Source organism: Bos indicus, chromosome 11, assembly GCF_029378745.1.
Source record: "Bos indicus isolate NIAB-ARS_2022 breed Sahiwal x Tharparkar chromosome 11, NIAB-ARS_B.indTharparkar_mat_pri_1.0, whole genome shotgun sequence".
In the NCBI taxonomy this organism is placed as follows: Eukaryota; Metazoa; Chordata; class Mammalia; order Artiodactyla; family Bovidae; genus Bos; species Bos indicus.
The window spans coordinates 11,804,210-11,827,538 of NC_091770.1; the positions used below are offsets into that span (position 1 = coordinate 11,804,210).

A 23,329-nucleotide genomic window follows, 5' to 3' on the forward strand; every position below is an offset into this window, starting at 1 on the left:
CTCTTCAGTTTCTCTCATCAGTGCCTTATAATTTTCTAGTACAAGTCTTTTACTTCCTTAGGAAGTTATTACTAGGTATTTTAATTCTTTTTGATGTGATTGTAAATGGGATCATATCCTTAACTTATCTTTCTGGTAGTTCATTGTTAGTGCATAAAATGCAGTATATTTCTGTATATTAAATTTGTATCCTACAGCTTTAACAAATTCATTGGTGAGCTTTAGTAGTCTTTTGGTAATATCTTTAGGATTTTCTAAGTATAGTATATATGTATAGTCTGCAAAGAGTGATGTTTACTTCTTTCTTTCCAATTTAAATTCCTTTTACTTCTTTTTATTGTCTGATTGCTGCGGGTAGGACTTTCAAAACTATGGTGAATAAAAGTGGTGAAAGTGGGCATCTTTGTCTTGTTCCTGATGTTAGAGAAAATACTTTCAACTTTGTATGATTGAGTATAATGTTGTTGTTTAGTCCCTAAGTCATGTCCGATTCTTTTTGCAATCCCATGGACTATAGCCCACTAGGTTCCTCTGTCCATGGAATTTCCCGGGCAAGAATACTGGAGCGGGTTGCCATTTCCTTCTCCAGGGAATCTTGCTAACCCAGGAATCAAACCTGCGTCTCCTGCACTGGCAGATGGATTCTTTACTACTGAGCCACTGGAGAAGCCTGAGTATATTATTAGCTCTGTGCTTATCATATATAGCCTTTATCATGTTGAGATCACCTCTATACCCAATTTCTGGAGAATTTTTATCATATATGAATGTTGTCAAAATGTTTTATGCATCTGTTGATATGCTTATATGATTTTTCAAACTGTTAATTTGTAGTATAGTGTGAAGTCAGGGAATGTGTGATATCTGCAATTAACACTGCAGATTAAAAAAAATTTATTGGGGTATAGTTGGTTTACATTATTGTGTTAGTACTTTGCATATATTGGGCCATCCTTGCATCTCTGGGATAAATCCCACTTGATCATAATGTATGATCCTTTTAATGTATTGTTAAATTCTGTTTGCTAATATTTTGTTGAGGATTTTAGAATGTATTCAGTTCAGTTCAGTTCAGTCACTCAGTCATGTCCAGCTCTTTGCGACCCCATGAATCGCAGCACGCCAGGCCTCCCTGTCCATCACCAACTCCCGGAGTTCACTCAGACTAACTTCCATCGAGTCAGTGATGCCATCCAGCCATCTCATCCTCTGTCGTCCCCTTCTCCTCCTGCCCCCAATCCCTCCCAGCATCAGAGTCTTTTCCAATGAGTCAACTCTTCGCATGAAACTCTTCGCATGAAACTCCAAAGTACTGGAGTTTCAGCTTCATCATCATTCCCTCCAAAGAAATCCCAGGACGGATCTCCTTCAGAATGGACTGGTTGGATCTCCTTGCAGTCCAAGGGACTCTCAAGAGTCTTCTCCAACACCACAGTTCAAAAGCATCAATTCTTCAGCGCTCAGCTTTCTTCACAGTCCAATTCTCACATCCATACATGACCACTGGAAAAACCATAGCCTTGACTAGACGGACCTTAGTTGGCAAAGTAATGTCTCTGCTTTTGAATATGCTATGTAGGTTGGTCATAACTTTCCTTCCAAGGAGTAAGCGTCTTTTAATTAGCTTGGTGCAAATATAGTTACAATTTGGACTGTGAATTTTAAATCATTATAACTAGGTTCGAACACATCTTTATTAATCAAAACAGAAACCATTATAACAAATACATTTTTGCCAACAAGAAATGTTTGCTTATTCCTTTAGCATAAAAATCTATGCTTCAGGATTTGACAAACTCTTGGAAAGCATTTTCTGCATCCTGCTGGTTGTGAAAGTGTTTTCCCTGAAAAAAGTCATCGAGATGCTTGAAGAAGTGGTAGTCAGTTGGCGAGAGTTCAGGTGAATATGGGAGATGAGACCAAAGCTTCATAGCCAGATTCATTCAACTTTTGAAGCGTCGGTTGTGCAATGTGTGGTTGGGCATTGTTGTGGAGAATTGTTGGGCTCATTCTATTGACCAATGCCAGTTGTAGGCATTGCAGTTTTCAATGCATCTCGTTGATTTGTTGAGCATACTTCTCAGATGTAATGGTTTCACCTGGATTCAGAAAGCATTAGTGGATCAGCTGGGCAAGAGACCACCAAACAGTGACCAGGACCTTTTTCTGATGCAAAAGTTGACTTTGGGAATTGCTTTGGAACTTTTTCTCAGTTCAGTCCATCCACTGAGCTGGTCATCACTGGTTGTCTTACACAACCCACTTTTTGCTGCACATCACAATCCAATGGAGAAATGGTCCATTGTTGTTGTGTAGAATAAGAGAAGACAACACTTCAAAATGGCGATTTTTTTGATTTGCAGTCACCTCATGAGGTACCCACTAATTAAGCATTTTCACTCTTTCAGTTTGCTTCAAATACTGCATGACAATAGAATGATTGATGTTGGGTTCTTAGGCAACTTCTCATGTAGTTGAAAGAGGATCAGTTTCAATCATGGCTCTTAGTTTTCATTGTCAGCTTCTGATGGGCCAGGACTGCGTTCCTCATCTTCAAGGCTCTCATCTCCTTTGCAAAACTTCTTGACCCACCATTGCACTGTACGTTTGTTAGCAGTTCCTGGGCCAAATGTGTTGTTGATGTTGTGAGTTGTCTCCATTACTTTATGATCCATTTTGAACTCAAATAAGAAAATTGCTCAAATTTGCTTTTTGTCTAATGTCATTTCCATAGTCTAAAATAAGTATAAAATAAACAGCAAGTGATAAGTCATTAGCAAAAAACATGAAGTGAGAACTGTGCATTAAAAGGATGTATAACATAACCACATTTATTTAAAATGTATTCCAATATCAAATGGCAAATTTCAACAATGCAAAACTCACAGTTACTTTTGCACCAACCTAAGATATTCATCAGTGATTCTAGCCTGTAATTTTCTTCTCTGTGATATTGTTGTCTGATTTTGGTAAAAGGGTGATGGCGGTATCATAGAATGAGTTTAGAAGCATTCTCTCCTCTTCAATTTTTTGTGGTAGTTTGGGTTGGATAGGTGTTAACCTTTTAAATATTTGGAAGATGTCACCTCAGAAGTCCTAGACTTGTGTTTGTTGGAATTTTTGAAAATTTCTGATTCGGTTTTGTTGATGGTAATTGGTCTGTTCATATTTTCTACTTCTACCTGTTTCAGTCTTGGGAGACTGTACATTTCTAGGAATTTGCCTGGTTCTGCTAGGTTGTTCATTTAATTGGCATATGTTAATAGTTGTTCATGGTAATCTCTTATGACCCATTATATTTCTATGGTGTCAGTTGTAACTTCTTTTTCATTTCTGATTTTATTGATTTAGGCTCTCTCTCTTTTTTTCTTGGTGAACTTGGATATGGGTTTATTGATTTTGTTTATATTTTCAGTAAACCAGATCTTAGTTGCATTGATTCTTTTCTCTTTTTGTTTGTTTGTTTAATTTTAGTCTCTATTTCATATATTTCTGCTCTGATTCTTTTGGTTTCTTTCCTTCTACTAACTTTGAGTTTTGTTCATTCTTTTTCTAGCTACTTTAGGTGTAATGTTAGGTTGTATATTTGGGATTTTTCTTGTTTGCTGAAGTGAGATTATATTGCTATAAAGTTCCCTCTTAGAGCTGATTTTGCTGTGTCCTATAGATTTTGAAGCCTTGTATTTTTATTTTCATTTGTTTCAAAGTATTTTTTGGTTTCTTCTTTGGTTTTTTGGTTGATCCATTGGTTGTTTAGTAGCAGATTTTTTAACTACCATGTTTGTGTATTTTGCAACATTTTTTTCTTGTAGTTGGTTTCTGTCTCCTAACATTTTGGTCCAAAAAGTTACTTGATATGATTTCAGTGTTCTTAAATTTAAGAAGGCTCCCTTTGTGGCCTAGCACGTGACTTATTCTGGAAAATGTTCCATGTGTGTGTTGAAAATAATGTGTATTCTGCTGCTTTGGATGCAGTGTTCCATATATATCATTAAATCTATCTGATGTAGTGTGTCACCTAAGGGCAGTATTTCCTTATTAATTTTCTGTTTGCCTGATCTGTCCATTGATGCTAGTGAGGTCTTAAAATCTCCTACCAATTTTGTGTTACCGTCAACTTCTTTTTTTTTTATGTCTGTTAATACTTGCTTTATGCATTTAAGTGCTTCTATGTAGTGTACATATATATTTGTAATTGTTATATCTTCTACTTAAATCAACCCCTTGATTATTATGTTATGGCCTTCTTTGTCTTGTTCAGTAGTCTTTGTCTTAAAGTCTATTTTGTCTGAAATAAATATTGCTTTCTATTCGTTTTTGCTTGCATGATAAAACCTTTTTCCATACCCTCACTTTCTGTCTGTGTGTCTTTACATTTGCAATAAATCTTGTGTAGGCAGCATTTATGGGTCTTTTTTTTTTTTTAATATCCATTCAGCCACTCTGTGTCTTTTGATTGGTACATTTAGTTCACTTATATTTAAAATAATTATTAATATGTACTTTTTCTGCCATTTTGTTAATTGTGTTTGTAGTTCCTTTTAGTTCCTTTCTTCATCTTTTTTGTCTTTTTTTATTGTGATTTGATGACTATCTTTAGTATTATTTTTGGATTCCATTCCCTTTGTGTGTGTGTATGTATATTTGTTAACAGATTTTTGGTTTTTGATTACTGTGAGAGATATATATGATAGTTTTAAGTTGCTGATCTCTTAATTTAAAATTAATTTTAACAGTCCTGCATTTGTAGTCTCATCCCCTCATGATTACCGTCTTTTGACATTTTATTTTGCATCTAATTGTTTTGTGTATCCCTTAACTCCTTTTTGTGGGTAAGAATGATTTTATTCCTACCTTCCTACTCGCTTTGTGTGTGGTTGATTTCCTATCTTACCCTATATTTTCCAGTACTCTTTCATGATTTCATGTTTCTAGTTTTGGCCTTTCCTTTTTTGCTTAGAAAGTCCTTTAAACATTTCTTATAAATTGGTTTGGTGGTGCTAAATTCTTTTAGCTTTGCTTGTCGGTAAAGTTTTGACCTCTCCATGAAATCGGAATGAGACCCTTGCTGGGTACAGTATTCCTGCTTGTAGATTTTTAAATTTCATCAATTTGCGTATGTTGTGCCATTCTTCTGATCTGCAGAGTTTCTACTGAGAAGTCAGTTGGCAGCCTAAGGGGAGTTACCTTATATGCAACTTGTTACTTTTTCCCTTGCTGCTTTTTATATTATCTCTTTATCTTTCATTTTTGCCATTTTAATTAAAATGTGTCTAGCCATTCTTTCCGGACTTGAATGTCTGTTTCCATTCCCAGATTAGGGAAGTTTTCAGCTATTATGTCTTCAAATATGTTCTCTGTCCCCACCTTTTTTTGTCTTTGCTTTTTGGGACTCCTCTATTGCAAGTGTTACTATGCTTGATGTTGTCCTAGAGATCTCTTAAACTTTTCTCATTTGTTTTTATTTTTATTTCCTTCTTTTTGTTCAGGATCAGGATTTCCACTGCTCTGTCTTCCAGCTCATTAATGGGTTTCTTTGTATTGTTTATTCTGCTTTTGATTTCTACTGTGTATTTTTCTTTTTGTGTGTGTATTATCTTTTTTTTTAATTAATTTTATTTTATTTTTAAACTTTACATAATTGTATTAGTTTTGCCAAATATCAAAATGAATCTGCCACAGGTATACATGTGTTCTTATTCTTCATGTCTGGTTGGTTGCTCTTTATATTTTCCAACTCTGTGTTACAAATTCTGTCTTCTCGCTCTGTGTCCATTCTTCTCTCAAATTCTTTGATCATCTTTACAGTCATTACCCTGAACTCTTTCTCTAATAGTTTGGTTATCTCCACTTCCCTTAATTATTATGGGCTTTTATCTTATTTGGAACATATTTCACTGTTGACTCATTTTGCCTAACTTGTTTTATTATCTTGTTCCTTTATTTCAAACATTTTTATTGTTGACTCATTTTGCTTAACTTGTTGTTTTATTTCTATGCATTTGGTAGATTGGTTATGTTTCCCAAGTTTGGAGATGTGGTCTTTTGTAGAGGACTTCCTGTATGTACCAGCAGACCACCCTCCATTTGGCCACCAGAGCTATATGCTCTAGGGATGTCCCCTATGTGGGCTGTGTGAGTACTTCTGTTTTGTTGAACTGGCTACTGTGGGTGGTCTGGTAGGCTTGGTTGGTTCCCGGTTTGATTGGTTGCCAGGCCCTGCCTTGTACAAAGGTTTCTGGCACCTCATTGGCAGGGCTGGGTCACACTGCAGCTGGCTGAATAATCCTGTGGGAACCTGCGGCTTGTGCTGACTTACTGGTGGGTAGAGTTGGTTCCACGAGATCCCCAGGCTGGTACCGCTGATGGGTGAAGCCAGGCACCAGGGCTAGTGCTGGCCCCCTGGCAGGTAGAGTTGGGTACTGGTGTCTAGCTGCACAGCCCAGAGGCTCCAGAGCTGGTGTCAGCCTGCTGGCGGGTGGGCTGGTTCCTGACACAGTTGTCTGTTTGGTTCATGGTTCCTGAACTTTATGTTGGCCTGCTGGCTGGTTAGCTGTGTCCTCAGGCTTTGGGGCTCTAGTTGTCCTGTGGCTGGTGTCCTCTTGCTAATGAGTGAGGCTACTCCTGATGCTAGAGACAACTTGCTAGTGACCAGGACCAGAAATTCTAGTTCCTGTCCACTGTTGTGTGTAGGTGGGTCCCGTGGTCCCTGGCAGCAGATTCCCATGGATCCCAGGTTTAGCGTCTATACAGTGGTATGTAGGTTCAGTCTTGGGCCTTTTGGGCAGGGGCAGCTGTGGGCTCAGAGGCCTAAAGTCAGCCTTTGTGGTTGGATGGAGCCGTGTACTTACCTGTGTAGTTAGGTACTTGGCCTGAGGTGTCCTAGTACTGGTGTCTGTAGGCCATTGGGTAGGTACAGGTCTGGATTCTGAGGCTCATAAGCTAGGGGGAGGATTCTAAATTTTTTTTTGCCAGCACCAATGTCCATGTGGTAGAACAAGCTCCCTGAACTGTCTGCTGCCGCTTTCTCTTTCCCCAGGGTAGGCTCCAGTTGCCTTCTATCTCTCTGGGAAACTCTCAAGATCAGCAGATAGGTATGACTTGGGCGCCTTTCAAATTATTGCTTCTGCCTTGTATCCTGGAGCATATGAGATTTTATGTGCACTTTTTAAGAGTGGAGTCTTGATCTCTAACCTTCTGGGACTCCCAACAGTAGGCCCTGCTGGCCTTCAAAGTCAAATGTTTAGGTAACTTGTTTTACTGGTACAGGACTTTTGGGCTGGGAAGCCTGCTGTGGGGCTTAGATTCATTACTTTTAGGGGAGAACGTCTGCAGTTGTAATTATTCTTCCATTTATGGGTCACCCATTTGGGGTATGGGCCTTGACTATACTGTGTCTCTGCCCCTCCTGCCCATCTTGTTGTGGTTCCTTCTTTAATATCTTTAATTTGTAGAAGATCTCATCTGATAGGTTCCAGTCATTTTCATCAATAGCTGTTCTGTTGTAATTTTGGTGTGTCATTAGAGCAGCCGAGCTCAGGATCTTTCAATTCTGCCATCTTGGCTGGTATCTTCTGCATTTTTAATGTTAGCCTCTCTGTGTTCTTTAAAGTGTGTTTCTATTACATAGCATAGATTTAGTCTTTCTTTAAAAAAATTTTTTTTGTAAATCCATTTTGACAGTATCTATCTTTTACATGGTATTGTTAGTTCATTTGCATTTATCATAAATCCTCATATGGCTGCATTTAAATTGTGTGTTTCTTCTTTATTTGTTGTAGCTGTTCTTTATTCATTTGTTCCTCCTTTCTTTTTTTGGGTTCATTCAGCAATTTTTAGAAATCTATTTCATCTTCTCAATGAGCTGTTTGCTTTAGTCTTAATTTTTATATACTAATTTTTTACTGGGCTTCTTTGGTGGCTCAGATAGTAAAGAATCCACCTGCAATCTGGGAAACCTGGGTTTGATCCCTGAGTTGGGAAGATCTCCTGGAGAAGGGAATGCCTACCCACTCCAGTATTCTGACCTGGAAAATCCCATGTACAGAGGAGCCTGGCAGGATACAGTCCATGGGGTCTTCTTTTAATAACAGTAATTTTTTTATTAGACAGTCTAAAATTTTAATATATATGTTTCAATATTTGTAGCATATCCATATAGTGTGTGTGTGTGTGTGTGTGTGTGTGTGTGCGTGCTCAGTCACTCAGTCATGTACAACTCTTTGAGACCCCATGGACTGTAGCCTGCCAAGCTCCTCTGTCCATGGGATTTTTCACACAAGAACACTGGAGTGGGTTGCCATTTCCTTCTTCAGGGGATCTTCCCGACCCAGGGATTGAACCTGTATCTTTTGAGTCTCCTGCACTGACAGGGAGATTCTTTATCACTGCATCACTTGGGAAGCCTATCTAGTACTAGTTAACAATTTTTATACTTTCAGTTCAGTTCAGTCACTCAGTTGTGTCAGACTCTTTGCGACGCCATGAATCGCAGCACGCCAGGCCTCCCTGTCCATCACCAACTCCTGGAGTTCACCCAAACTCATGTCCATCGAGTCGGTAATGCCATCCAGCCATCTCATCCTCTGTCATTCCTTTCTCCTCCTGCCCCCACTCCCTCCCAGAAGCAGGGTCTTTTCCAATGAGTTAACCAAAGTATTGGAGTTTTAGCTTCAGCACCAGTCCTTCCAAAGAACACCCAGGATTGATCTCCTTTAGAATGGACTGGTTGGATCTCCTTGCAGTCCAAGGGACTCTCAAGAGTCTTCTCCAACACCACAGTTCAGAAGCATCAATTCTTTGGTGCTCAACTTTCTTCACAGTCCAATTCTCACATCCATACATGACCATTGGAAAAACCATAGCCTTGATTAGACGGACCTTTGTTGGCAAAGTAATGTCTCTGCTTTTGAATATGCTATGTAGGTTGGTCATAACTTTCCTTTCAAGGAGTAAGTGTCTTTTAATTTCATGGCTGAAATCACCATCTGCAGTGATTTTGAAGCCCCAAAAAATAAAGTCTGACACTGTTTCTACTGTTTCCCCATCTATTTCCCATGAAGTGATGGGACCAGATATCATGATCTTAGTTTTCTGAATGTTGAGCTTTAAGCCAACTTTTTCACTTTCCTCTTTCACTTTCATCAGGAGGCTTTTTAGTTCCTCTTTACTTTCTATAGTTTACAACAGTATTATTCCACTTACCGCATTCTCTTTTTTGTGCTATTGTTATATATTGTATTTTATTCCTACATATTTTATAAATCCCTTAATATGGTATTACCACATTTCGTTTAAATTCAAAATCCTTTAAATACATTTTGCAAGAGTCTTTTATATTTATCCACCTATTTAAACTGTTTGGTGCTCTTTTTTTCCTCCTTCATAACTGGGTCTCCATCAAGGATCATTTGTTTTCAGCCTGAAGAACTTACTTTTATATTTATTATTGTGCAGGCTTTCTGGCAATAGTTTTAGCTTTTACTTATCTAAGTGTGCATTTATTGCACCTTCATTTAAAAGAATATTTTTCACTAGATATAAAATTCTAGATCTGTTTAGTTTTTGTCTTTCCCATAACTTTAATAATGTTATTTCATTATCTTCTGCTTGTATTGTTTTTGATGAGAAACCAGTTGTGAATATCATACAATATCACTTATACGTGGAATCTCAAAAATGGTACACAGAAACTTATTTGCAAAGCAGAAATAGAGTCACACATGTAGAAAACAAGATTATGGTTATGGGTTGTGGGGAGGGAGTGGGATAAATTGGGAGTTAGAGATTGACATATATATATACTACTATGTGGGCTTGCCAGATGGCTCAGTGTTAAAGAATCTGCCTGCCAGTGCAGGTTTGATCCCTGGGTTGGGAAGATCTCCTGGAGGAGGAAATGGTAACCCACTCCAGTATTCTTACTGGAAAAATCCTATGGTCAGAGGAGCCCGGTGGGCTACAGTCCATGGGGGTCACAAAGAGTTGGACACAATTGAGCATGTGCACACTTACTCGTCCTTGCACACATACACACACTACCATGTATATAATAGATAACTAATGAGAACCTACTGTGTAACACAGGAAGCTCTACTCCTCTATGGTAATTTAAACGGGAAAGAAAGCTAAAAAAGAGTGGATATGTGTATATGCATAACTGATCTGCTTTGCTGAACAGCAGAAACTAACACAACATTGTAAAGCATCAGTATTCCAGTAAAAATGAACTGAAAAAAATCACCTGTGTTTCTGTTGCATCCCCTGAATGCAATGTGTATTGTTTTTTTAGTTGCTCTTAATATTTGTTGTTGTTGTTGAGTTTGCATAGTGTTCAGGAGAGGATTTTGGGGTGCGTGTGTCAATTTTTTCATTCTTGGGGTTTACTGAGCTTCTTGGACCTTGGTTTGGATTTTTTCCTTTTTTGAATTTTGGAAAGCTCTTATACTTGATCTCTTCAAATATTTTTTCTGCTTCATAATTTGTCTCTTTTCTTTTGGGAATCCAGTTATGCTTTTGTTAGATTTGATCATTTGTCTCTGAAACTTTTTTTTCTCCTTTGATAGTTTGATTTCATTAATGCTATCTTCTCTTTCATCTGTCTCCTTTTAAGACCATACAGTATGTTCCTCATTTCTGATACCTTATGTTCCACACTGAAATTTCTGTCTGATTCTTTTTAGAGTTCTCATTGCTGAATTTCTTCTAGTCTTCTAAATTCTTATATTTAGTATTTATTTTACTGTTTTTTTCTGCTAATTTGGACAATTAGCTCATCTGTGAATCTTCTATTACTGTTGATTTTTGATATATAAGTTACTTTTCCCCCCTTTTATTACATGTCTTCTCATAATTTCTGATTCTCTGCTCTTCTAGCAGGGCTCTAGGATGTAAGAAATGTGAAGCTCTAGATTTCCCTGTGTTTTCTGGTACCATCCTTGCCTTCCCACATGTTGCTTACTCAGTTAATATAACTCTGTGAGCAGAGGTGGGGTGAAGTGGTAACTGGGTGGTGAGGATTATGAGCTTTGTGTTTGGAACATTTCTAGATTACTGCTTAAGCATTTCTATTGATTTGAACATCAGTCTTTCTGCCACTCAGCTTCATCCCATTCATCATCCAGCAGGCTCTCTCAGCCACCTCTGGCAACTCAAACTTAACCACACTGCACCCCTTTGGCTTCCCATTCTCCATCTTGATGGTGGCATACAGCACGTGGCTGCATTCGTTGAACTTGTCTTTTAGCATCTTCCATGTAAAATCAAATGGGAGGTTTGTCACAAATATCTGGCATGCTTTCCTGGCCACCCCAGGGGCATGGCCTCCAGTTCCACCAAAGGAACCTGTGAAACTTCCTCCAAAATTGCCATGCTCCATCTCGATGGCACAGTCAAAGCTGACACTGCCACCGCCACCCATGGCCAGGCCCATGAGCTCAATGCCAGCGTCCAGGGCTGGGCCCATGGCAGGACCTATGCGTTCCAGGCTGTTGGCGCCCATGCGCTCCAGGGCCATACGCTGGAGACTGTTGGTGCTCATATGCCCCAGGCCCATGCACTCCAGGCTGGTGGCTGTGTGGTCCATCACAGGGCCCGTGCTCTCCAGGCCTGTCCCCATGCCTGGGGGCACCATGTGCTTGATGGCAGGGCCCGTGCGCTCCACACCAGAGCCCATGTGCTCGATGTTCTGGCCTACATGGTCAGTGGGCATGGCCAAAGACCACGCTGGCACACATGCGCTCCACGTCGGAGCTGATGCGCTCCGTGATCTGGCCCGTGTGCTCAAGGCCCAGGGGGTCCATGTGCTCGATGCCAGAGCCCACATGATCCGTGCTGTGGCCTAGGCCTGCGCCCATGCGTTCCATGCTGTCTGCCCTGTCCCCACCCCGCCCCTCTCCCCCCCTCAGCCATGCGGTCAGTGTTGGGGCCCATCCTCTTGATTCCAGGGACACTGCCTCCGCCTCCACCATTTATTCTGCCCATGTTCATCCCAGATCCAAATCGACCCATATTTTTCATACCACCACCAATAGGTCCTTCCATGCCTCCCATTTTATTTGTTCCAAATCCTATGCCTTCCATTCCCATTCCTGCAGGTCCCAGGTTGCCCATTCCAATGCCTTTATTCAAATGGTTGGCATCAGTAGGCTGCCCTCCTGGTCCTAACCCCATGCCAATACCACCAAGTCCATGGGGAAGTTGTTGCAGATGCTCAGGAGGGAAAATATCTCCCTTTGGTAAGGCCTTCTTATCCATTTTCCCGTGCATTGGTCTCAAACAGCAGCTGGCCACTAAACATAGATATAGTTTGCATGGCTTCAGTGGACTGTTCAAAAGTCACAGTGCCTATTCCACGACTTTTTCCATCTTTATCCTCAAGAATGTCTGCTCTGACCACCAAACCAGCCATACTAAAAACTTCCTTCAGTTTCTACCAGCCAACTTTATAATCCAGATTTGCTACAAATACTGTGCTTCCCAGTCTTCCAGCCTTTTGCACTGCTCTCCGGGCATGTTCACCATCAGGATCTTCTTTGACTTTCAGTGGTCAGACTATGCTTGTTTAGAACTTCAGCAGCGTTTTTCATGCTCTCTTCCATCTTGAATTCAACAACAGCTCATCCCCTTGACTTTCCTTCAGCGTCCAACTTTTTCTTTAACCAGATCTTTATGTGACTGCCATCTCGCATCAAAAGGTATGTTTGTAATGAAGGCTCTGTATCTTTTAGTTGGATTGGCATATGGCTCAAAGCGATTGCCTCTCTTTTGATGTTTTTCTCCTTCCTCTTCTCATTCTGAGCAGGTTGTTTTCCTTCACCTTTCGGGCCTGGAGGGCCGTTGCCACTTGGCATGCCGGGCGCGGCACTCTCCTCCTCCATTTTGGGCTCCGTCGCCGCCACCTTGGCCGCTGCTTCAACCCATACTGCCATTTTCTGCGTGTCGGGGCTTTAGACTTTCTGGAATTTAATGACCTTTAATATCTAGAAATCTTGAAACTTTATTGTTTGTCCCTTATTCTCTGCTTTTTGCAACTATTTCCCTTTAATATCTTCTTTGTGTTGGTATTGAGTAACTTATTAAGTTCTTAAGGGATTTAAAAGTTCTTTAAAACTCTGGGCTTTTTGTGTTAAATCTTAATGCTATTGTCTGAGATCCACGAAATAAGAAATCAGGGAGGTAATTTTTAGGATATTTTATTTTGTGTTTTTTGTTTATTTAGCACTGTTTGGTTCATTTATATGTTATTTTTGATGATAACGTTCCTTCATATTTATTAAACATATATAAAACTGTCATTTTTTCCAAATAATATTCCCTTTGTTTTGGCACAGTTTTGGTAATTTACTTGACCATACCCTAGAAAATCTTAAGTATAGGTCTATCTGGTATCTTTGAAAATTGGGTAAGTGTTAGAAATGATCTGTCAGCTAGCAGGCTAGCTGTCTAACAGTATTGTAATGATGTTTTCTTAGATTGTCATATTGAATACTATCAAATATTTGGTTTATCATATGTTGGTTCAGTTTTTAAACACACATTTCTCTCTTCACAAATGGACATTTTTCAGCTTTATTGAGGTATAATTGATAAATAGAATTGTAGGGTATTTAAAGTGTACAACATGATGACTTGATATACATGTATAGTGAAAGGATTCCTTCTATCAAATTAATGAACACATGCATCACCTCACATATTTACTTCTTTGTTTTCTCCTGAGAGCATTTAAATTCTACTTCCCTAGCAGTTTCAGTTATACAATGCAGTGTTGTCAGCCACAATGATGTTATAAGTTAGGTCGTCAGATCTTATTAATCTTATAGCTGAAAGTTTGTACCCTTTCAACAACCCCTTCCTATTTCTCCCACCCCTACCCTGCTAACTGCTTTTCAACTCTGGTAACCACTGGTAACCACTTTTCTACTCTGTTTCCATATGTGTGTGTGTGTGTTTAATTACACATATAAGTGATACCAACACATGGGTATTTGACTTATTATGTTTGAAGAATCTAAGAAAAATTAATTTATATATGAATTTTTATGAAGTTAGAAGAATTTATCATGTTATTAATTATCCATTTTCTGTGTAAACCTCATTAAAAGGGACGATTGATTTTTTTTTTTTTTCCCCGTCTGTGGACTAGGGAATGACTGACTGGACTCTAGGATATAGCATACATTTTCAAGTATCCACTTAAAGACTTGGATTGAGCATTATAATGTATCTGTGAAAATATTATTATATCTTAGGAAAGAGTTTCTAGGTGATTGGGTATAGTCATTATTTTCAATGGTTATGAGACATAAGACTGTCCTAATTATTTGGGGAAATAACTGGATATTTAGAGTTAGATTTAGTGCATATCTAGCGGTATTTGGGGAATAGGTTTTTTATATTGTAATTTGTGTTCACTCTGAATCTGAAAAATATTTAATTCTTGTTTTCTGATTCATTCCACTGATGAGCTGTAGAGGGCATTACATGAATAGTAAATATAGCTTTGTATTTTCAGTTTTCATCTGAAGTCATTGTACAAGGTGACTAGATTCTGAGTTATTATTCACTTTCTTTGATATGACATAAATATCAACATTATCTTCAGTGATAATGGATTGAGATAAAAATATTTATGAAACTTAATTTAATTACCATGAATTTTTCATTAAAATAATATTTTTCATTAACTGTGTTTCATTTTTTCTGAGGGCTAAATGAAAAAAAATGTGTTTAAAGGGATTTTGAGAACATATAAATAAAGCTTCTTAAGATATGTTTGCCTAGAATGGATTAGTTAATGAATCAGGCTTTTAATGTATGTGTACTAGTCTAACCTTTCCTAAAATGCTACCCGAGTGATCCTTGCTATTTTAGAACAATAAGGTGAATAAAGGTATTTTTTTTTCCCCCCTTATTGCAGACATTTTGTGAACTTAAATTGCAAAGAGTTTAGTTCTCCTTATCTCTGAGACAAGTTAATATAATTTAATGAGAACTAATAAAAACTTACAAAATGCTTTTCCTCTGGCCTAAGGGGCCAACTATCTAATCAAAATAAGAATGGGAAGAGACTACTAGATGGGACTGGAAGTTGAGAAGCCCACCTTGCTTTCTTTTCATAAAGTAAACTAAGTGACATGCCTTCTTATCTTGGGGTTTTAGTGTTCCTCTCTGTAAGTTGGAGATTCTTCAGTGTAACCTTTATAAGATAGTGTTTTGCTTTCAGATTTTATGAGGTTCTTAAGGACATTAAGAGATGCTTATGTTCTTGTACACACCACTGAATAATCAGATACCTAGTGCTACCATTTTCTTTTTTTATGGTGTCAGTAATTGGGAAACTGAGTAAATGAACGAGTGATTCTAAAAAAGTAATTTGTGTAAAAACTTATCTTTACAGTATAGAAAGACTTTTTGCCTAGAATTTTAAAAATAATTTCTCTCATCCTTTGGTATAATACATGCCAGACTTGGAATTGCTGTTCAGTCACTAACTCATGTCTGACTCTTTGTGACCCCAGGGACTGCAGCACAGCAGGCTTCCCTGTCCCTCATTATCTCCTGGAGTCTGCCCAAACTCATGTCCATTGAGTTGGTGATGCCATCTAACCCTCTCATCCTCTGGTGTCCTCTTCTCTTTCCTTCAGTCTTTCCCATCAGTAGGGTCTTTTCCAAGGAGTCGGCTCTTCACATCAGGTGGCCAGGACTTGGGGTTAAAATACTTTTAATGTAAGATAGCCTGATATGATCAGCAACAGGTGTTCTATATACAGATGAGAATATAATTGTAATGATTATGTGTACAGCCATTATTGTTAGTTTGCCTTCAAATCTTAGTTGTGCCACTCTCTGAAATTTGTAACCTGTGGTCACTTAAATGGCCTTTCTAAACTTTAGATTCAGTTCAGTTCAGTCACTCAGTCATGTCCAACTCTTTGCGACCCCATGAATCGCAGCACGCCAGGCCTCCCTGTCCATCACCAACTCCCAGAGTTCACCCAGACTTACGTCCATCGAGTCAGTGATGCCATCCAGCCATCTCATCCTCTGCTGTCCCCTTCTCCTCCTGCCCCCAATCCTTCTCAGCACCAGAGTCTTTTCCAATGAGTCAACTCTTCGCATGAGGTGGCCAAAAAGTACTGGAGTTTCAGCTTTAGCATCATTCCTTCCAAAAGAATCCCAGGGCTGATCTCCTTCAGAATGGACTGGTTGGATCTCCTTGCAGTTCAAGGGACTCTCAAGAGTCTTCTCCAACACCACAGTTCAAAAGCATCAATTCTTCGGCGCTCAGCCTTCTTCACAATCCAACTCTCATATCCATACATGACCACAGGAAAAACCATAGCCTTGACTAGACGAACCTTTGTTGACAAAGTAATGTCTCTGCTTTTGAATATGCTATCTAGGTTGGTCATAACTTTCCTTCCAAGGAGTAAGCGTCTTTTAATTTCATGGCTGCAGTCACCATCTGCAGTGATTTTGGAGCCCACAAAAATAAAGTCTGACACTGTTTCCACTGTTTCCCCATCTATTTCCCCTGAAGTGGTGGGACCAGATGCCATGATCTTTGTTTTCTGAATATTGAGCTTTAAGCCTACTTTTTCACTCTCCACTTTCACTTTCATCAAGAGGCTTTTTAGTTCCTCTTCACTATTTGCCATAAGGGTGGTGTCATCTGCCTATCTGAGGTTATTGATATTTCTCCTGGCAATCTTGATTCCAGCTTGTGTTTCTTCCAGTCCAGCATTTTTCATGATGTACTCTGCATATAAGTTAAATAAGCAGCGTGACAATATACAGCCTTGATGTACTTCTTTTCCTATTTGGAACCAGTCTGTTGTTCCATGTCCAGTTCTAACTGTTGCTTCCTGACCTGCATACAAATTTCTCAAGAGGCAGATCAGGTGGTCTGGTATTCCCATCTCTTTCAGAATTTTCCACAGTTTATTGTGATCTACACAGTCAAAGGATTTGGCATAGTCAAGAAAGCTGAAATAGGTGTTTTTCTGGAACTCTCTTGCTTTTTCCATGATCCAGCGGATGTTGGCAATTTGATCTCTGGTTCCTCTGCCTTTTCTAAAACCAGCTTGAACATCAGGAAGTTCACGGTTCATGTATTGCTGAAGCCTGGCTTGGAGAATTTTGAGCATTACTTTACTAGCATGTGAGGTGAGTGCAATTGTGTGGTAGTTTGAGCATTCTTTGGCATTGCCTTTCTTTGGGATTGGAATGAAAACTGACCTTTTCCAGTCCTGTGGCCACTGCTGAGTTTTCCAAATTTGTTGGCATATTGAGTGCAGCACTTTCACAGCATCATCTTTCAGGATTTGGAATAGTTCAACTGGAATTCCATCATCTCCACTAGCTTTGTTCGTAGTGATGCTTTCTAAGGCCCACTTGACTTCACATTCCAGGATGTTTGGCTCTAGGTCAGTGATCACACCATCTATTAATACTTTATAGGGTTGTTTGTAGTTTAAATACAATTATCCAGTTTATGTGTTTAATATTATAATGCTTGTTGCATAAACAGTATACATAAACATTATTATTATTATAGAATTCCTTTTTATAATTATTTTTAAGGCAAAAAATGTTGCGATTTTCCTCATTTTAATGGTAAAGTGAAAATATTAAAGTATCTTCAAAGGACCTGAAATCTGAGTTTATTCACAGGTCTTTTTTGTAGTGAATTTAAGACTATGAATAATACTAACTCTCATGGGGAAATCTCCAGACATCTTTGAGATCTATTTCAATAACACTGACTTTAGGTTTTGTATTATACTTCCTCCTAAGGTGGTTAGAGTCAATAAATCATTTGGGGAATCTAGACGATTAGTGTGACAGAAATTTACATCAGCTCCAAGTGACCAGGCACTAATAAATCTAAGATTTTTTTTTCTGGCACAATTAATAATTCAGAAACTCTTGATGGAACATATCAATGAAAAAAAAAAAAGGTGTTTTTTTTTTTTTTTTTTTTTTAAACATATCAGGAAACCACTCTTGCTATTAAGGGGGAAAAAATGTCCAGGACCGTGAAGGGAAAAATGTGAGTGGGGGAAGTCCTTGAAAAGTTGTTAACTTGAGTAAGGGAAATACCAGTATCTCTGTGGTCTTTCAGGAACAAAAATCATCTTTTGCAAAGGGCCTTGTGTTTGAGCCAAGTTATGAAGTGACCTTTGTGGCTGGCTGGCTCAACCTCAGATTTTCCTAGGGAGAGTTAGTCAGCATTGCTTCAGTGCTTGTCAATGGGCAACAGATCACTTATCAGTGGGAAGCAAGGAAATGATGGTTGAAGCAGGGAATGACTGTTATTTCTCACCAGCAGATAGGTACACATCACTTGCTGAAATGATTCAGCAGTTTAAAGTTGAGTTGAGACTTTGTGAGTTACCACATGGGGAACACAGGACCCAGGAGGGTCAGCTGTGTTGGAATACTTCTGGGATTGCTCTGTTCCCTTCTGCTTTGAATCACAATTGTAGGCTTTTTTTTCTTTTTCTCCTCACTCCTAACCCTACCCCCAAAGCTCCCTAATAACAGAGTATTATTCTAGCCAGCAGCAGGTAAAAAATTTTCAGTTGTAGTAGGAGTGTGAGGGGCGGGGGAGGGGGAGAAGGAAGGTGCTTCATGTATTTCATTGGTGTTTAAGATACTTCCATCTTTTAAAACTGACACAGTTCTGTTCCACCCTCACTGCCATAAAAGAACAGGCCTCTTGTCTGGATCTTTTCCTTTTAATGATTTCCATGAAAAAGCTTTTACCCAGTTTCTGACATGACTGTCAGAACACACATTTAAATAAACGTGAGACTACTTTAAAGGTTATTGATATTCCCTGGTGGAAAAGAAAGGGCTTGGAAAAAAAAAAACCATCTGTCCATACACAAGTTAACTCAGGCTGTTTATTATTATCTCCATTCTTGCTTTCTCCCTTTCTTCCTCCCTTCCTTCCTGTCTTTCTTTCCCCCATCTCTTTTTCTCCTCCTTGCCTTCCTCTTCTCTTTCCCCCTCTTTTTACTCAAAGACTCAGTTTAAAGGCAGGTCATTTGTTTCACAAAATTCTTGTGTTACTGTGTCTTAGAAGCTGTCATTTTTATACATTGATGTCTCTGATAAATTTAATCCATATTCAAAGATGTTGAATGGCAAGGAAGAATGCTGAATTCTAAGGCTGCTGTTTAGTTTCTATAGACTATTCCTTTTGCCTATAGGATTCATTTCTGTTTGTATGTCTCAGATTTGTTAGCAGAACTCAGTTATCTGTGTGATAAAAAGATGGTATATACAGCAGGAATTTATACATAGTATTCATAATAAAAACACACACATTAAAAAAATATATTGGGCATCAAAAAAGCACATTGGGTATGGATTTACTAAGAATTAGTGGGAATTAAAGTTCCTATCAGATTGCTGTACTACATAAACCAGTCTTTTATAGCAAATGGGTTCTCAAGTAACAACCAGATATTTGGTAAGATTTCAATTATCTGATAGGCATGAGAATATGGAGTTGTTAACATGGTTTGTCTATTCTGTTTTGAGAGAATGTTCTAATTACTATTAACCACTGTGTTCATTGTTGTTCTCTTTTCCTCACATGAAGTACGATGATTTTATTGAAGAAGCAAGAGATTAAGGTAGTAAATTTCATAAGAAAAAGCATTTGTGGCTACTTATAAATACTTAATTATCTCACAAGTCCTGGTTAGTTTTTCTGTGGTGATTATTGTAAACTTTTTTTCATGTTACTCAGTACCACAGCTTTACCTCTGTTCTGTATTTCAGCAGATGTTCCTTTATGTAGAAAGTGGACATGATTAGGTAGAGGTATAAAAGACATCTAGGCCATTTAGAATAACTGTATCAGATTTCTTTTTTTCTGTTTCAAATTCCCTCTGGGTCATCACCTCCCTTTGCTCTTTCACAGAAAGAAGTGCATAACTTCCATAAGGCTAATAGCTACAAGCTTTTTGATCTCGGTTCTTCCTAATTTTTCTAAAACATTGTTTCTATAGTGTATCTGTCTTTTTCTTACCTCTTCAGTCCCATAGTTGGCCCTTTTGCCACCAACTTGGTCTTGTAAGTTATAATAACAGAGAAAAAAATTATTCTAGCTATACTTCCCTCTTGAATGAAACTTTAGCTTTATAGTTCTTTTTTTAACATTTATATATTTTTTTATTTAAACTAAAATTTGTTTACAGTGTTGTGTTGGTTTCTGCCATATAACAGTGCAAATCAGCAATAATTACACATACACTGCCTCCCTCCCCAGCTTTCCTCCCTTCCCCTCAGCCCATCCCTCCAGGTCATCACAGAGCACCAAGCTGGGCTTCTTGTGCTACACTTTCTCACCAGCAGCTTCTCACCAGCTGTCCATCTCACACTGTATAGTGTGTATATGTTGATGCTACTTCCTCTGTTTGTCCCACTCTCTCCCTCCTCTGCTTTGTCAACAAGTCCATTCTCTATGTCTGTGTCTCCAGTTCCTTGCAAATGGGTTCATCAGTACTCTTTTTCTAGATTCCATGTATACGTGTTTATATACTATATTTCTTTTTCTAACTTACTTCACTCTGTATAAGAGGCTCTAGGTTCATCCACCTCACTAGAACTGACTCACATGTGTTCCTTTTTATGGCTGAGCAATATCCATTGTATATATGGACTACATCTTCTTTATTCATTCGTCTGTCAGTGGACATCTAGACTGCTTCCATGTCTTTGCTATTATAAATGGTGCTGCTGTGAACATTGGGGTACAAGTGTCTTTTTCAGTTATGATTTTCTCATGGTATATGCCCAGTAGTAATGCTTTAGCAGTGATATTTTTAATGTTTTTCAATGAAATTCAGTATTTACTGAGGACTGCCTACTGTGTGCTCAGCACAAAGATAACAGAGTTTTGGCCTCTGTCTTCTGAAACTTTATGTATATGTTGGTTTGGTGAAGAGGGGTAGATCTAGTTATAATAATAAGTTGTAGGTGCTTTAACAGAGATACGTACTTAGTGCTACAGGAGTTTATTCTGGCATTTCCAGTGTGTCCTCAACTTGGCTTTTCACTTTTCACAACACTCTAAATGTTGAATACTTAATGATTCTCCCAGTGGAGGATAAAGGAATTAATGCAGTTATACTGTGTCCTTTTTATTTTCATCTCATTTATTCTTATCTTTTCTGTTTTGGAGTTCATGAGTTCTGGTTATAATTAATTATTTTATGTTATATGAAGTTTTACAACATATTATAATCTTCATGTAATTTAAAGCTTCTACTTTTTATAACAGTTTCATGTAGTCTTATGAATGTGAGGTAAATTATTTAGAGCCAGTTCAATTTTAAAAGAATTGGTGCTTCTACTAATCCTTTCATAGCCAACTTCCTCAGTCACAAGTACTTTATTTTAAATCAAGGCTAGTTGAATTTCTAACTTCAAGTAGAGTTTTCAAAAAGGGTTCATAAAATGTGATATTTTCCCCATGGATTAAAAAAAAATATGAATATATCCTCCTGAAAGTGAAAGTCTCTCAGTTGTGTCCAACTCTTTGTGATCCCATGGACTGTAGCCTGCCAAGCCCTTCAGTCCATGGAATTCTCCAGGCCAGAATAGTGGAGTGGGTAGCTGCTCCCTTCTCCAGGAGATCTTCTCAACCCAGGGATTGAACCCAGGTCTCCCTTATTGCAGGTGGATTCTTTACCAGCTGAGCTACCAGGGAAGCCCATATATCCCCCTGATAATATGAGCAAATAGAATGTTCTCATATGCTGATTCTCTCCCTAGTGCAGTTTCCCCCATTATTAATATCTTCCTTTTGTGGGGTATTTGTTACAATTGATGAATCAGTATTGATTTTTTGAGACATAATTGTGTAAGTTTAAGGTGCATAGTGTGTGGACTTCATCCTTTTATAATATTATAGTATGATTACCACCATAGCTTTAGCTAACACCTCTATCATGTTCCATAATTATAATTTCTTTTTTTGTTGTACTGATAACATTTAAGATCTAGTCTCTAAGCAGTTTTGAAGTTTATAATGATTATTGTTGACCATAATCCCTGTGCTCTAGGACTTACTTATCTACTGATTGTAAATTTGTACTCTTAAATAGTATCTCCCCAATTCTTCTACTGCCGGCCCCTGGTAACCACCATTTTATTCTCTGGTGTTAAAAATTTAGCTTTTTTAGATTCCATATATAAGTAGTATCATACAGTATTTGTCTTTTTCTAACTTACCTTGCTTAGCAATAATGTTCTCAAAGTTCATCCATGTCGTTGTTAATAGCAGGGTTTATCCAAAGGAAAGGAAAACAAGATATCAAAAAGTGATTGTACTCCCATGTTTATTGCAGCATTTATTCACAGTAGCCAAGATATGAAAGTAACATAAGTGTCTGTCAGTGGATGAATGGATAAAGAAGATATGATGTGTATGTATATGTGTGTGTGTATAAATAAAAAAGGAGTATTATTCAATCATGAGAAAGAAGGAGATCCTACCATTTGTGACAATATCCACTCCAGTACTCTTCCCTGGAGAATCCCATGGACAGAGGAGCCTGGCAGGCTACAGTCCGTAGGGTCGCTAAGAGTCAGACATGACTGAATTAACTTAACACACACAATGCTATATTATTGTGTGTTTTTTTTTAAATTTTATTTTATTTTTAAACTTTACAATATTGTGTTAGTTTTGCCAAATATCGAAATGAATCCGCCACAGGTATACATGTGTTCCCCATCCTGAACCCTCCTCCCTCCTCCCTCCCCATACCCTCCCTCTGGGTCGTCCCAGTGCACCAGCCCCAAGCATCCAGTATCGTGCATCGAACCTGGACTGGCGACTCATTTCATACATGATGTTATACATGCTTCAATGCCATTCTCCCAAATCTTCCCACCATCTCCCTCTCCAACAGAGTCCGTAAGACTGTTCTATACATCAGTGTCTCTTTTTCTGTCTCGTACACAGGGTTATTGTTACCATCTTTCTAAATTCCATATATATGCATTAGTATACTGTATTGGTGTTTTTCTTTCTGGCTTCCTAGGTTTATACTTTAAATTAGGGCTTATGCTTTGTTCTGTACAGTTCTGCAAGTTTGAGTCATGCATAATGTCATGTATCCATCACTGTAATATTGAACCAAATAGTTTCACCATGCTAATAATTTCCTGTGCTTCACAACTATTTATTCCTTCCTCCAACTCCAAGTCTCTGTGACCACTAATCTTTTTATTGCCTCCATGGTCTAGTTTTTCACCTAGACTGTCATATAATTAGAATCATATGATATGTAGCCTTTCAGAC

General features: G+C 38.4%; 1 protein-coding gene and 1 pseudogene across 4 annotated transcripts in view; one reads left to right on the forward strand and one right to left on the reverse strand.

Annotated features, from left to right (window-relative positions):
- The window catches only part of EXOC6B (exocyst complex component 6B), a 722,047-nt gene that overhangs the window by 254,499 nt on the left and 444,219 nt on the right, over nucleotides 1–23,329 (forward strand). The window lies entirely within an intron of this gene.
- LOC139185693 (heterogeneous nuclear ribonucleoprotein M pseudogene) lies at nucleotides 11,057–12,929 on the reverse strand (annotated as a pseudogene).